Below are 13,328 nucleotides of genomic sequence, written 5' to 3' on the forward strand. Positions count from 1 at the left end.
TCTCAGAGATGAGCCTCCCTGGCACTGAGGGATTACTGCCAAGCACCAGCTGGTGATGCAACTAGAAAAAGACCTTGAATAAAAGGGGGAAATGGTAAAGACAAATGAGTTTATATGGCTAAGAGACTTCAAAATGAGTCAGGAGGTTATGAGAGGGGTCATGCTTATGTACATCTTAGCAGGACCTCAGAGACAGCTAAAGTAGATACAACCCCAGGTAGTGGTGCTCCTGAGAGCTGTGGAGACACCCAGACCCTACAGTCATGACAGATGGCTCTGGAGTTTGGTCCCTACTTTGGAATTTGTGCTCCTGGGTGTGATGCAGTCGGACTCAGATGTGACTTCTCTATGCATGCCTCTTCTGTCACTTTTACTGAACCTGTGGTTGGTTCTGGGGTTGGTGCATGCTCAAGAGATTTGAATCTCTGGACTGTCTATGTGCCAGCTGGGCCCTGAGCCTCAGCAGAGTTGCAAAACCTACTCTCTGGTTCATTAGACTTACCCAGGTCAGCTAACAGGGAGGTGATGATGGTCAACCACTGCACCAGGAAACCAAGACAGTCTACAGCTGCAAGTAGGATTCAATTTAAAGGTGGAGTGGACATTGCCATCTTAGTGTCCACAGGATGAATGAATAAAATATGGATTAGAGTAGACTTACTGGTATTCTCATATAGAATTATTGTGACTCTAGAAATGGAAGAAATTATATCATTGATGTGGAGACAGTGGCCACAGGAGTTGCTGAAGGCGGGGGGTGGGGTGGGGAGGGGGAGTGTGATATTGGGGCATTTTCGGGACTTGGAGTTGTCCTGAATGATATTGCAGGGACAGATGCAGGGCATCATATATCCTGCCTTAACCCACTGAATGGACTGGGAGAGAGTGTAAACTACAACATAAACTGTAATCCATGCTGTGGAGCAGTACTTCAAAATGTACTCATCAAATGCAAAAAATATACCATACTAATCAAAGAAGTTGTCAATGGGGGAAGACTGGAGGGTGTGGGGAGTGGGGTATACGGGAACCCCTTACATTTTTTGTTGTAACATTTTGTGTGATATATGTATCTTTAAAAAATAATAAAAATAAAAAAGAGGAAGGGACCAGAGACAATTTTGCATCGCCTTCCCTCTTAGGAGAAAGCCATCCCTCGACCTCAGCCCTCCTCCACAACCACCCTGCCCCAGACAAGCACGACCATGCTCAGAGAATCAAGGCACAAGGCTAAGTGGAGTTTGAGGCATCCTATCTCCCCACTCCCACTCCCACAGAGCAAGAGACCATGGGGGCTTGACTGCTGGGGAACTGAGATGCAAACCCTTATACCGAGACCCTGAGGCACCTATGGGAGATAGCTCCATCCACTTGTCCTGCCCATGTTATCACTGGGGGCTCATCAGGCTTGGTACAGTGTCATTTCATTTCTCTGGACTTGTATTCCATTCGAGAGCAAATGGGAATAATAATTCATGCTATGCCATAGTTTAATAAGAAAGTGCTAATAAAATAACATGCATGAAAGTGCTTTGACACAGTTCTTTGACATTGGTGAAGTTCAAAGGATAAACCCACGTGTCCCTTCCATTCAGAAGCTTGTATAATTAGCCGTTTAGAAAACCCTACCTGGCCCACTTTTCCACTTCACCCAGCAATACGCCACAATGTTCATCTTCATAATTAGGCATCTTTAGTCACCAATTGGGCCACATTTCAAAAGGTCATCTCGGTGGCCTGTGTCCGGCACCGCTCCAAGCTTGCCTCCACTTGCAGTAACTCAGGCCCTTCTGTCCCACATTCTCCTAAACTCCCTGGTGGCAGGGTCTGAAGCTGAAAAGTCAGGCTCTGACTTTGACGCTCACCTTCCCTCCTGCATACTAGTGTCTCGCGCAGTGCCATGAAGAGACAGGGTGGCCAACATTTCATTCCTGAAACCAGGGGAATTCAGAAAAGTCAAGCTCTTCTGCCCCTATGGCTGTGGCTGAGAAAAGTCCAAGGTCAGCTCTTGCACATATGTGCACACACTCATGCAAGCACATGCATACACACACGCACACTGGCACACACGTGCACCCAAAAACACATCCAACACATGCACGCAAACACACGCATGCTTGTTGCACACACACTTGGTGAGGAGGAGCAGGCCCAGTGGGCTCTGGTTGAACTGGGATCGTCACCCCTCCTCTCATCTCGTGTCTCCAAATGCGCACAGGTCCTTCGGGGTTGGCACAGTGCTCTGGAAGTTCCTGGCATCCTGTCAAGAGGGAGAATTGAAGGGTTATGTGCCAACACCTGCAAGAGTTAGCCCCTTGGCTGAGACTCAGCCCAGGAACAAAGACCTCAGATAGCATTCACCTGTTCGGTGTAGATTATGTTTTCAAGGATAAAAAAATTATTAATTTAAAGGGAAAATTTTGGAATTTTTTTTTTTTTTAGTGAAAATAAATCTCACCTTGAGCCACTTCTCTTTCTCACTCAGAGAAGTTCAATTGCCCATCCTGGCTTTCTGAATAGCAATTAAGAAAGATGAAAATTATTTTCCTGTTCAGGGATTTTTTTTTCCTGTTACGGGTATCAAAGGCACTAAATATATGGTACAGGAAAAACTGGCTTCAGACTCTGCTGCTTCTGAGAAATGGGGTTGCTTGGGGTGAAGGTGCTCGAGGCACATACGATTTGGCTGAAGCCGGGCTCGCAGGGGAGAGCAAGAACTCACGCACGTGGGAATCCACACGCGTGTGGCCCCCACACCTGCTGCCTCATCCTGACGGCAGGGGAGCGCGCCCCACTCCTGCAGCCGCAAGAGCCTCGAGTTCAGGTCTGGTGGGTTTGGTTCAGGTGGTCCCCTTCACCCACTCCTTTCAACTGCTCCGATGCCCCCACTCCCACCGACCTGCCCCAAGCCAACTGCCTTTAGCCGAAGGCGTAGCCCAGGGACCCCCAGCACCAGCGCCTCCCCTCTGTGCTCGTGCCCTCGCCTCGCTCCCACCAGCGGCGCAGTCCAACCACCTAGGGCTTCTGTCCTCTGCCTGCCGAGCTCTCTCCCCACTTGTGCCCCGTGGGCCTCCAGGCACTTAAAATCACGACCTCCGTGACTCTGCGAAATCAATTCCGTACTCTGCGCAAAGTGGCAAAACCCTTGCAAAGTAGGGGGAATCAGGAAAGAATCCAGCTGAGACTACACGTGGTTTAGTTATAGTACTAAGAAACCCATGTATGCATTAGCTGAGACTTGCCCAAAGGTCTGTGGATAGAATTCGGAGGGTTAACGAACTAAAGGGAAAAAATTCTGTATTTATTTTCACTAACCTTTAACTGAAATACAGTGTTTCCTTCATTTGTGAATGGGGCAATAAACCACAGTGTTCCAGCAATACCTTTGATTTGGCAACAGCTGAAATCAGATATTATAATATCATATTACATTTGTTGCAGATTTCTCAAAATATTTATCTTGAGCTTGTGACAGTTATTGGTTATTGGACCCACCAGATTGTTTTTTAATGAGCTAATAAAGAAGCACATATATGACTATACTGTGTATTTGTTTTATTATTGTTTTGATAACTGCATGTCAATATAATTAGCTTCCTTTGTAAGCCTATGAATTTCATTTCAAACTTTCTGAAAAGGAGACTACAGGCCTCACCAGATGCCAAAGGAGACTATGGGAAACAACCACCAAAAACATCACCACCCTCCACGGCCCTTGGGCAGTGACACCCCCCAAAGGCTCCTGTGATACCAAGCCATGCGTCTAACACTGCGGCTCTCAGAGCTCCTTACACACTTGAGTTCTTCCAGGTCCTTCGAGAGGTGATAGACATTCATCACTCTCCTTTCCAATGCAGGAAACTCAGAGCAGTTCCACGCAGCACAAGGTGGCATGAGGGGACACCGGGCACTTGGGAGGTCAGGTGACCCTCAGAGCCGCCCACGGCTGAGCAGCCTCTGCCCTAACTCTGGGTGAAGCCCTCCACATGGAGTCAGAAGTGCCTCCAAAGGGGCATCCCCTCTAAGCCCACCTGAAAATACGTCTCCAGCCACGAGGGGTCTGCTGCTTCCAGATGCACCAGGAGAGCTCGCCGTCCCTTTCAGGAAGAGAAAAGAAAAGTCCTTGGTGAACATAATTCTAAACTGGGTGAGAGATATTGTTCGCTACTCAATTCCCTACCCCTCACACTAATTAAACAAGTACTTTGGGTTAATTAATTTGTAGGGGAGGACCGATTGCTGAGCGTACATTTTTCCAGGCTTCAAATGCTCTACTTCCCAAGTCGAAATTACTTTGCTGCAACTTTTCTTCCTTTCTTTCTCTCACCTTTAGCACAAAGTCTGTTTGCCTGTCTTCCTTTTGCAGTTTGGGTGGAAAAAAATTAGAAAAGGGGAAGAAAGCAAAGATTATTTGGTTCTTTGAAGAGAGAAATCCTGCTCATGGATTTCTTTTTGGCATTTAATTCATTGGAGAGAAAAGAGGGATTGCGTGAACAGAGTGGGAAAGGAAGGAAGGAGAAAGGCAAAGAAGCTTTGATCTGCTCCGCATGGGGCAGAGGCAGCAGCCCCCATATTGCAGGGCAGCTGGGCCGACAGGCCCTTGGAGACCCTTTCACAGCCAGGCTGTACCTGTCTGATTGGAGAACCCTGAGCCACAGATTCTAAAAACCCAACAGCCCGGAAGAGGAGAGCATTAGACGCAGCCAGAAGCATGCACGCCTTCCCAGCTCTCACTGCCTGAGGCACTTTGATCAGAGGAATAAAAGCTGAGAACTAAGAAATCATTCTGAGCTCGAGCTGAGAGGGGGAGAGCTGATAAACCAGGGAAACACTCTTTGTAACATGAGCTTGTATTTCTTCCTTCATCTCTCGGCATAAAGAGGGGAGGCAAAGTACACGGGCATCAATACTGGGTGATAAATGCTGGGAACTTCTGGGTCAGCTCAAGGGCTCACTGTCTAGCCTGTGAAAGAGCAAACACCTGACACAGAGCATACACTCAACTGACACACAGACTCACTGCTGAGCCCTTCTGCAGCATCCTCTGGAAATTGACTCCTGACTTTGGGCAGGGTGAAGACGTCAATAGACTGTGACTCCCACAAGTCAGTTACTGGGACTTGGTTCATTTCCATTAAAAAAAAGAAAGGAAGGAAGGAAAGAGAGGCAGAGGGAGGGAGGGAGAAAGGAACGAAGGAACGAAGGGAACCCCTTAGCAGTTAATTAGGTATGGTGTGCTGAGCATCGTGCTGGAGAAATCTAGGGCCAAAGGATGAGTAGAAGATGGGGTGTCCACAGTTCAAGTGCCATAAAAACTGCATTTACAAGATCACAGACAGGGGCACATGAGTGGGGGGGTTCTCCAGGGATGTATATAGGGGACATAAAAATGTTCTAATCTATGTTGGGTATTTTTATAGTAGTTATAGTTACAAGCATCAACTGAGGGCGTGCTGAGTTCCTACTCAGGGGAGTTCCATCATATTCCCCAATGGAACAACAATAATCCCCCAAGTGCAACGGTAAAGACCAACAAGGAAGGATAGTCCAATGATGAGCCCTTGATACGGATGACTATGCTTATGAGCCTGTGTGCCTGAAATATAAACTAGGCCTAGAGCTGCATGGTGCCTTGTGTTAACTCCTGAGAGCCTCCATGTTGCTCAAATGTGGGCACTCTGTAAGCCAAACTCAGCATGTAAATGCATTACCTTCCCCCCAGCATGGGACATGACTCTTGGAGATGAGCCTCCCTGGCACTGAGGGATTACTACCAATCACTAACTGGTGATGCAACTAGAAAGAGACCTTGAATAAAAGACCAGCAGAATATCTCAGCCTACATGTTGGATCAAGTGTTAAAAATTGCTTTTTGACCTTGAATAAAAGGGGGAAATGGCAAAGACAAATGGGTTTATATGGCTAAGAGTCTTCCAAAAAGTGTCGGGAGGTCATCAGAGGGGTCACGCTTATGCACACCTCAGCAGGACCCCAGAGAGAGCCAAAGTAGATACAACCCTAGGTGCTGGTTCTCCTGAAGGCTACAGAGATCTACAGGGTATATGGTCATGGCAAATGGATTTAGAGTTCTGTGCCATGTCAGAGGGCCCTTCTTTGGAATTTGTGCTCCTGAGTGACTCAGATGTGACCTTCCTACACATGCCTCTTCTCTCACTTTTACTGAACCTGTGCTTGACTCTAGGGACAGTGCATACTCAGGAGACTTGAATCTCTGGACTTCCCATGTGCCAGCTGGGCCCTGAGCCTCAGCAGAGTGGCAACTCCTACTATTTGGTTTATTGGACTTACCCAGGTGAAGTGAAGATGGTCAACCACTACACCAGGGAATCAAGAGTGCCAATAACTACAAGCAGAGGAATGGCATCCATCATCCATGTAGAATCTAAGCCTCCTCTTGATCTAGAGGTGGAGTGGACATCGCCATCCCAGGGTCCACAGAATGGAGGAATAAAGTATGGATTAGAGTGGACTTACTGAAAACTATTGTGACTAGTAATAGAAGAAATTGTAGCATTGATGTGGAGAAAGTGGCCATGGTAGTTGCTGAGGGCAGGGAGAGGGAAGAAGAGATGTGATGTGGGGGCATTTTTGGGACTTGGAGTTGTCCTAAATGATATTGCAAGGTCAGATGCTGGACTTTATATATCCTGCCTCAACCTACTGAATGTACTGGGGGAGAGTGTAAACTATTATTTATGTGTTGCAGCAGTGCTCCAAAATGTGTTCACCAAGTGCGATGAGTGTGCCACGATGATGGAAGAGGTTGTTGGTGCGGGTGGAGTGGGGGATCTATATATCTTCAAAAAAATACAATTTACAAAAATGATGGGGAGTGGGGTATATGGGAACCTCTTATGTTTTTTATATTTTTTAATGTAACATTCTTTGTGATCTATTAATTTTAATTTAAAAAATGTAAAAAAAAGAAAGAAAACAAGACCACGGAGGAGTGAGGCAAGTGACCATACATCTGGGAAGGCTTCATTGCAGAGGTGATGTGTAAGCTGGGTTTTGATGAATGAATAGGAATTTTCCATGCAAATGTGGAGAGGGAATGATCTTGTACACTGGGGAAAGAGCACAGAGGTGTGAAATAAAAGCGATGCTCAGGAGGTGTGATGTCTGGGAGTCACAGTAGATGGGTCTAGGGCCAGGCTATGCCACGCCAAGCCTGGTTTTCTGGGGATTTTAACTTGATGGGGTAGTTTGAAGCAAGAGAGCAACAGGAGTGGATGTGCACGTGTGTGAGTGTGCATATGCACGCTCGTGTATCCTGGAAGCAGGGTGCAGCAGAGAAGCGCAAGGGTTTCCCCAGTGGAAGTGCTGATTTTAAGACAATTGTGGAATGACACGCCGGGGGCAGTGGGCCATGCGGTAGCTCAGGAGGGAACTCCGGTGCTGGAGGTGCGGATTTGGGAGCTGCCAGGCGGGCAGGGGCTGGGAGTAGAAGTCACAATGAGGAGGAAACATCAATGAGGCAGTGACCTCTGGACTCCTGCTCAGGTGTAGGCTCAGAGCTTAGAAATGCTAGCACATCAGGGTTACAGGGTGCTGAGGGGTTAGCCCCACCCCTGCAGCTGAAGGACTGTGGCAGCTATGACACCCCGCACCCCTGCCCCAGCCTGCCAGCAGGAGGAAGAAACAGTGGCTCCCACCGCTGGGCCCACGCCCCTTTCTCCACTTCTCCCGCTGTCGGCACTCCTCCCACAGCCCTTCCACACCTGGCCGTGAACTGCCATTATTCGTGGGTGGGTCCCATTTAGCTCGGGACTGTGGGCAGGGGTCGGTTGATGTCACTGCCTGGACCCCAGAACAAGCGCGGGGCAGGCCTGCCACAGAGCGGGGTCTCAGGCCAGGAGCTGGGTGCGATGCCCCGAGGGAAGGCAGATGACTGAATGAGCAGAAAGACAGAAGATGAGAGCAGAGCTCAAGGAAATACATGGAGCTCTCATCTCCCAGGAGGCTGAGCACGGGTCCCACACGGGTCCCAGGCTGCAGAAAACCCTACTGGTCGGACACAAATCACTCCGGGCTTTGGCAGGACAGGATGATCTAATCGATATTTTCCAGGCTTCATGCCTATTATTCCCAAACAAAATGACATGGGCTTCCGTGTGTCTTCTCTCTGGTTATGTGCATAGTAATTAAGCACAAAGTCCACCTCAGTCTGCACAGAGAGGGCGGGGAAGCCGGCTGTGGCATAGCCAAGCTGCTTCACCGAATCCGTCCAGAGATCCCACTGGAAATGGCTGGTTATCGACCCTTCTGTCCCGCAGTGGGCCCCGAGAACTTTCAGTTAAATAGCACTCAAGACCTGAGGGAGAGAAGTGGACGTGACTCAACTGGTAGAGCATCCAACTACCATATGGAGGGTCCAGGGTTCCATCCCAGGGCCTCCTGACCCATGTGATGAGCTGGCCCATGTGCAGTGCTGATGCGCACAAGGAGTGCTGTGTCACACAGGGGTATCCCCCGTGCAGGGGTGCCCCACGTGCAAGGTGTACACCCCACGAGGAGAGCCAACCCACGTGTAAAAAGTGCAGCCCACCCAGGAGTGGCGCTGCACACACAGAGAGCTGGCGCAGCAAGATGACACTATAAAAAAGAGACGCAGATTCCCAGGGTTACGTGATAATGCAAGCGGACACAGAAAAACACACAGCAAATGGACACAGAGAGCAGACAATGGGGGGATGGGGAGAGAAATAAATAAAATAAATCTTTAAAAAAAAAAAAAAGACCTGAGGGAGCCAGAGAGGGGCCCTGAACAGGGAGGAGTGGGCGCAGGATTCTAACTTCCGTTCTGCCTGTAACTGGGGGACCCTCCTGCCTTAGAGGCTCCAGTTCCTCGTGTGGCCTCCCCACCCGGGCCCCTGCCTTGAGCTGCCAGCTGAGGTCAGTCTAGAGCCTTCAGCAGCTGCCCCTAAAATAGCAGCCCCCGCTGCAGCCTTGGAGCCCTGGGGTTCCAGCAGTCCCCAAAGCCGTCATCGGAGCCCAGCCGCTGGCCGTCCAGGGGTCACCTTGGCAGTCCCACCAGGGGCATTCGGTAAGACTTGGAATCACGCCGAGGCTAGAGTCCGTGAGTCTTGTGTCTTCCCAACCCTTTGCCACAGGGACGTTTGTCCACCCCAAAACCCCAAGGGTCCCCGCCGCTGAACAAACCGAGGAGCCAGACCAGTCAGCACCTGACAGTGGTCTCTGCGACACAGCCTCCTAACTCCCGCAGCTGCCCTGCTGCTCTCCAGGGCGGCCAGCCTGCCCCAGGTCTCCACTCCAGTGCAGCCAGCTTCAGTCCCTCTAAGCTCCAAAGCAGCCCGCCCCCGCCCCAGTCAGGTCCTCAGGGAAAAGGTCGGGCGCGTCTCCTTCAGCCCTGGGCTGATCCCAGAGTTTCCTGCTGACTGTCCCCCAGATTCTGTCCTCTTCTGGTTGGCCAAGTCCAAGGCACTCAGAGGAAGAAAATTATGAGAAGAGACCGGGTATTGCAAAGCAGTAACAATATGAAATCCGACATCCAGAAGAACTCCCCAGGCCATCGGCTAAGTCGCCTCTCCCCACCCTACCAAGTGCCAGATGGGCAAAGCAGCGAGGCGGGAGGCTGCCAACCCCCTGCCCAAACCAGAAGGCCAGGCTCAGACCCGCGCAGAGCAAGCTGGGGGCAACGAGTCCTGCCCGTCTTCCTCTCTCCTCCTCCCCCATCTGCACCCCCAGCCGTGCCCTGGATAAGGCCCTGGGATGGCAGACCCCTTCCTGCCCTGACGTCACCCTCCCTGCCTGCCTCAGGGACCTTTACGGGGTGGCCCCCTCCCCGTGTCTTCTCCCAGCTGTAAGCATAGAGTGCCCCCTGCTGGGAGGGGAAAGCAGCCTCCCATGGCTGCTACAAATGACCACTGTAGCCTCATGCCCTGCTCTCCTCCTCCCATGTGGTGGACCCCAGACAGCCAGGAGAGTCGCTGCGATGACCAGACCCTGCACCTCGTGCCCAATCCGCCCACCTCCTCCCCCAGGAAGCTCGCCCTGACCTCCCCACCCAGCCCCTCTGCCCTGGCCCCTTGGGGACACTGCCTGCTGGCCTTGTGCAGCTGCAGGGCTTCAGTTCCGTCCCCCTCCCCCTCCAATTCTACCTCCTGCTCCTTCCCAAGACCCTGGATGCTGGCCAGGCTCCATGGGAGAGAGCTTAAACAAGGCCCAGACCCCGGGGGTGGGTTTCTCCTCCCAAGGGTGCAAGGACGACGCGGGGATGGCGCCCCTAAGTTGCCTTCCTGTCCTTGCATTTCCAAACACCCCGCCTATGGGGGTGGAATTTTTTTTTTTTCTTTTTCAGTTGGACTTGAGGCTTGCATTTCTATTTCCACTGTTGGAATCCAGTTCACTCACTGAAGCAAACTAAACTCTTTCCCCAAGAACACTGTTCTCAGGGTAGCTGTACCCAAGAATCTCTCTGAGTGGGCACAACGAGCTGAGGCCTCGAAGGGCAAGAGGAAGGATCTGAGTTGGCCAGAGGGACTGTCAGGCTTGAACCAAGGCGAGGCCTCTGGACACAGGGCAAGTGATTTCTGAGCTGGAAGGAGCTTGACATGGGCTGTGGAGGCTCTGGGAAGGTAACCACTGGTGGCCACCGTGTCAGGCAGGAGGAAAGGACAGGCAGGCAAGGCCGAGAGGCAGCTGCGGGAGAGCGTTAGCAGGTGCGGTAGCAAGAACGCCGGCTGCAGTACCAGACTGCCTGGCTTCCAGTTTGGCTGCACCACCATCTACCGTCTGCTTAGCAGCTCTCCTCGTCGGAAAACGGGAAAAGAAGAGCACCTGCGCACAGGCTCGCTGTGGCAAAGAAATGGCTAAATGGGAGCAAAGACTTAGAGCAGTGCCTGGAACACCATAAACACTCAGCATATGTCAGCTATTATTATCATTTTGATATAGCTCCCCGATCGCTATTGCCCCCCACGAAGGCACCCCAAATTATCATCATACACACAGAGCCCCAAGACACATCCTCTGGCTTCCTTGTCCAGCAGGATCGCCTTCCCCAGCCCCTCTTCTCTAGAAATTCCAGAGCTTTCTCTGAAGAGCTAGGTTCTGGTTCCCAGGGTGGCAGTGTCCCCACGTCGCCACGTCCCCAGGTCCCCATGTTCTGTATGAGGTCCCCCCCCCATCCTGCCTGGGAGGAATTCTCAGGTAGTTCTTCAGCAGAAGTTATCGGGTCAGCCACATCAAAGCAGAGGTGCACGGGGAGAACGTCCCTGCCGCAGTTAATGGGCCACAGTCTGGGGAGACACCAGGGGCTCTGCCTCCCAGTCCAGACACCAAGCCCCTTCCTGCACCTCCATGGTACTCTGGGAGTAGCTTTCCTCCCTGCCTTGCCCTTTGCCATTTCCTCCTTCTCTCCAGAAACTGAGGTTAGAGCCTCGTACCCAGGAGCACAGCAGTCTGTCCCGACACACCAAGTTCCCACCTCTTAGAGGGAAAACCTGCTACCCATCTTGGGCCCCCCATTGCAGACCATGATTTCAACTGCAGAGAAAAAAAGAAAAAAGAAATCATGCAAATCGGGGCCAAGCTGAAAATCTGTTCATCACTTCTTCTGGGTGCCTGGGGTCCCTTTTTGGGGAATTTTTAAATGGCTCAGCTCATCTCAAGCCAAAGAAGAGAGAGGGCACAGATGGAGCCACACATTTTTACAGAGCTTCTCAAGACTTGCCCTTGCGGAAGCCCCCCCCCCCCCCCCCCCCGCCCATCCACGCTGCAGTGGGGGGTCTCATTCCAGGACCTGCTCTTCCTAAAGACACTTAGCCCCGCACCTGACAGTGCTGCGTGTTTCTGCCGGGACTGGCCTGCAAAGTGGCCTTCGCGAGAGGAGTTTCTCACATGACTGGCTCTGAAAATTCCAAGGCATGCGGACGGAAAGGCAGTTTTTCTCCTGCACAACACAAGGCAAGAGCAATGAGTGTAACAAGAAAACACCCACAGGTAGGGGGACTTCTTGTCAATTAAAACTGACTCTGGGAAAGAGGCTGTGGCTCAATCAGTTGGGCTCCCGTCTGCCATATGGGAGGCCCTGGGTTTGCGTCCTAGGGCCTCCTTGTGAAGGCAGGCTCGCCCACCTGCTGCAGACCCGCCAGCCCAAGAGCCGGGGAGTGCCACCTGGCCAATAAGCAAGCGCCGTGGAGAGCCAACTCAGCAACGTGACAGAACCAAAAAAAGAAAATAAAGGGAAGCAAGCAAAAAAAAACAGAAGAGCACGCGGCGAATGGGCACAGAGAGCAGACAGCAAGCAAGCTGCAAGGGGGGAGGGGAAATAAAAAAAATAAATAAAACAGACCAAAAAAACCACAACTGACTCTGCCCAAGAAGTGGAAAAACTGGGAGTAAGCCAGGCTCCACCCAAGACCCTTGTCACTTGCCTGCATGGAAGATCCAACCCTTTCTTGGAAGAAAGCCTGTGGGCATTGGATTTGGCTGCAGAACCCACCTCTGTGCCTGGCCTGCCACCACCAGAGGGAGAGAAAGCTGCCCTCGGAAGCCGTGCTCGAGCCCTCCCTCCAGGCCGCCCGCTCTATCCGCTGTCCGGCCATCCTCCCTGAGCGGGTCTTCTCCCACCTAAAGCCCGGAGGTGCCTGCTGCCCTCTCCTTGGGCGCACAGGTTCACTCCCAGCTCCTTATCAAGCTGCCCGAGCCCGCATCCCACTGCAGATGCCCCCACCCCACACCTCGCCTGTTCAAATCCTTGCTTCGCCCTCTGACACCCATGTCCAAAGCCGCTCCTCTGAGTCTCCTGGACCTCACATTTCTCCCTTAGGAGCCCAGCACGCAGAGCGCAGTCCCAGTCTTTATTCCTGGATTAATAAATCAGCACACACACCTCTGCCTGCTGCCGAGGAGACGGCTGGGAAGGGTGAATCAGCTGTGAACCTGAGACTGGCGGGGATTTTCTCTGCAAGGAATGGACGGTGATGGTAAGCCTTGGATTTAGGGGCAAAAATCAAAACAGAAACAGGGAAAGCAAAGCCACCGTGGAGGTTGTTCTGTTAGAACTCGGCTAAAATCGATCGTGAGAGGCGGGGCGGTTGAGAATGCTGACCCGTGGCCCTGACGGGGGAGCTGCTTCTGAACTGCAGGCGGTGCTTCCAACAGGCACCGAGGACCGGGTGATTCAGTCTGCACAGACCTCTCCAAACAGACGAGTTCAAAGTTCTGCTTTTAATCGATTTAGTGTGTGATATCACTGGGCAGCATTTCCTCCGAAGATAAGGGCAGAATTGATGATCAGCTAGAAGTCCAGGCCGCCTGGAGGAACATGGGGCCACGGCAGG

The 13,328-nt window shown here is 51.6% G+C and overlaps 1 long non-coding RNA gene across 2 annotated transcripts; it reads right to left on the reverse strand.

The window, feature by feature from the left end:
• Positions 1 to 1,480: 1,480 nt before the first annotated feature.
• Positions 1,481 to 13,048, reverse strand: LOC139437596 (uncharacterized). Of its 2 annotated transcripts, XR_011647426.1 has the most exons (4): positions 12,878 to 13,048; positions 4,032 to 4,097; positions 3,316 to 3,400; positions 1,481 to 2,260 (listed from the first exon to the last, which is right to left on the reverse strand). It is a non-coding gene; the product is annotated as an uncharacterized lncRNA (long non-coding RNA). The 2 variants fall into 2 exon arrangements; XR_011647425.1 differs by lacking the exon at positions 12,878 to 13,048 and having other exon boundaries at positions 4,032 to 5,122.
• Positions 13,049 to 13,328: the final 280 nt, after the last annotated feature.

The sequence above is a fragment of the Dasypus novemcinctus genome, chromosome 25 (genome assembly GCF_030445035.2).
Source record: "Dasypus novemcinctus isolate mDasNov1 chromosome 25, mDasNov1.1.hap2, whole genome shotgun sequence".
Classification (NCBI taxonomy): domain Eukaryota; kingdom Metazoa; phylum Chordata; class Mammalia; order Cingulata; family Dasypodidae; genus Dasypus; species Dasypus novemcinctus.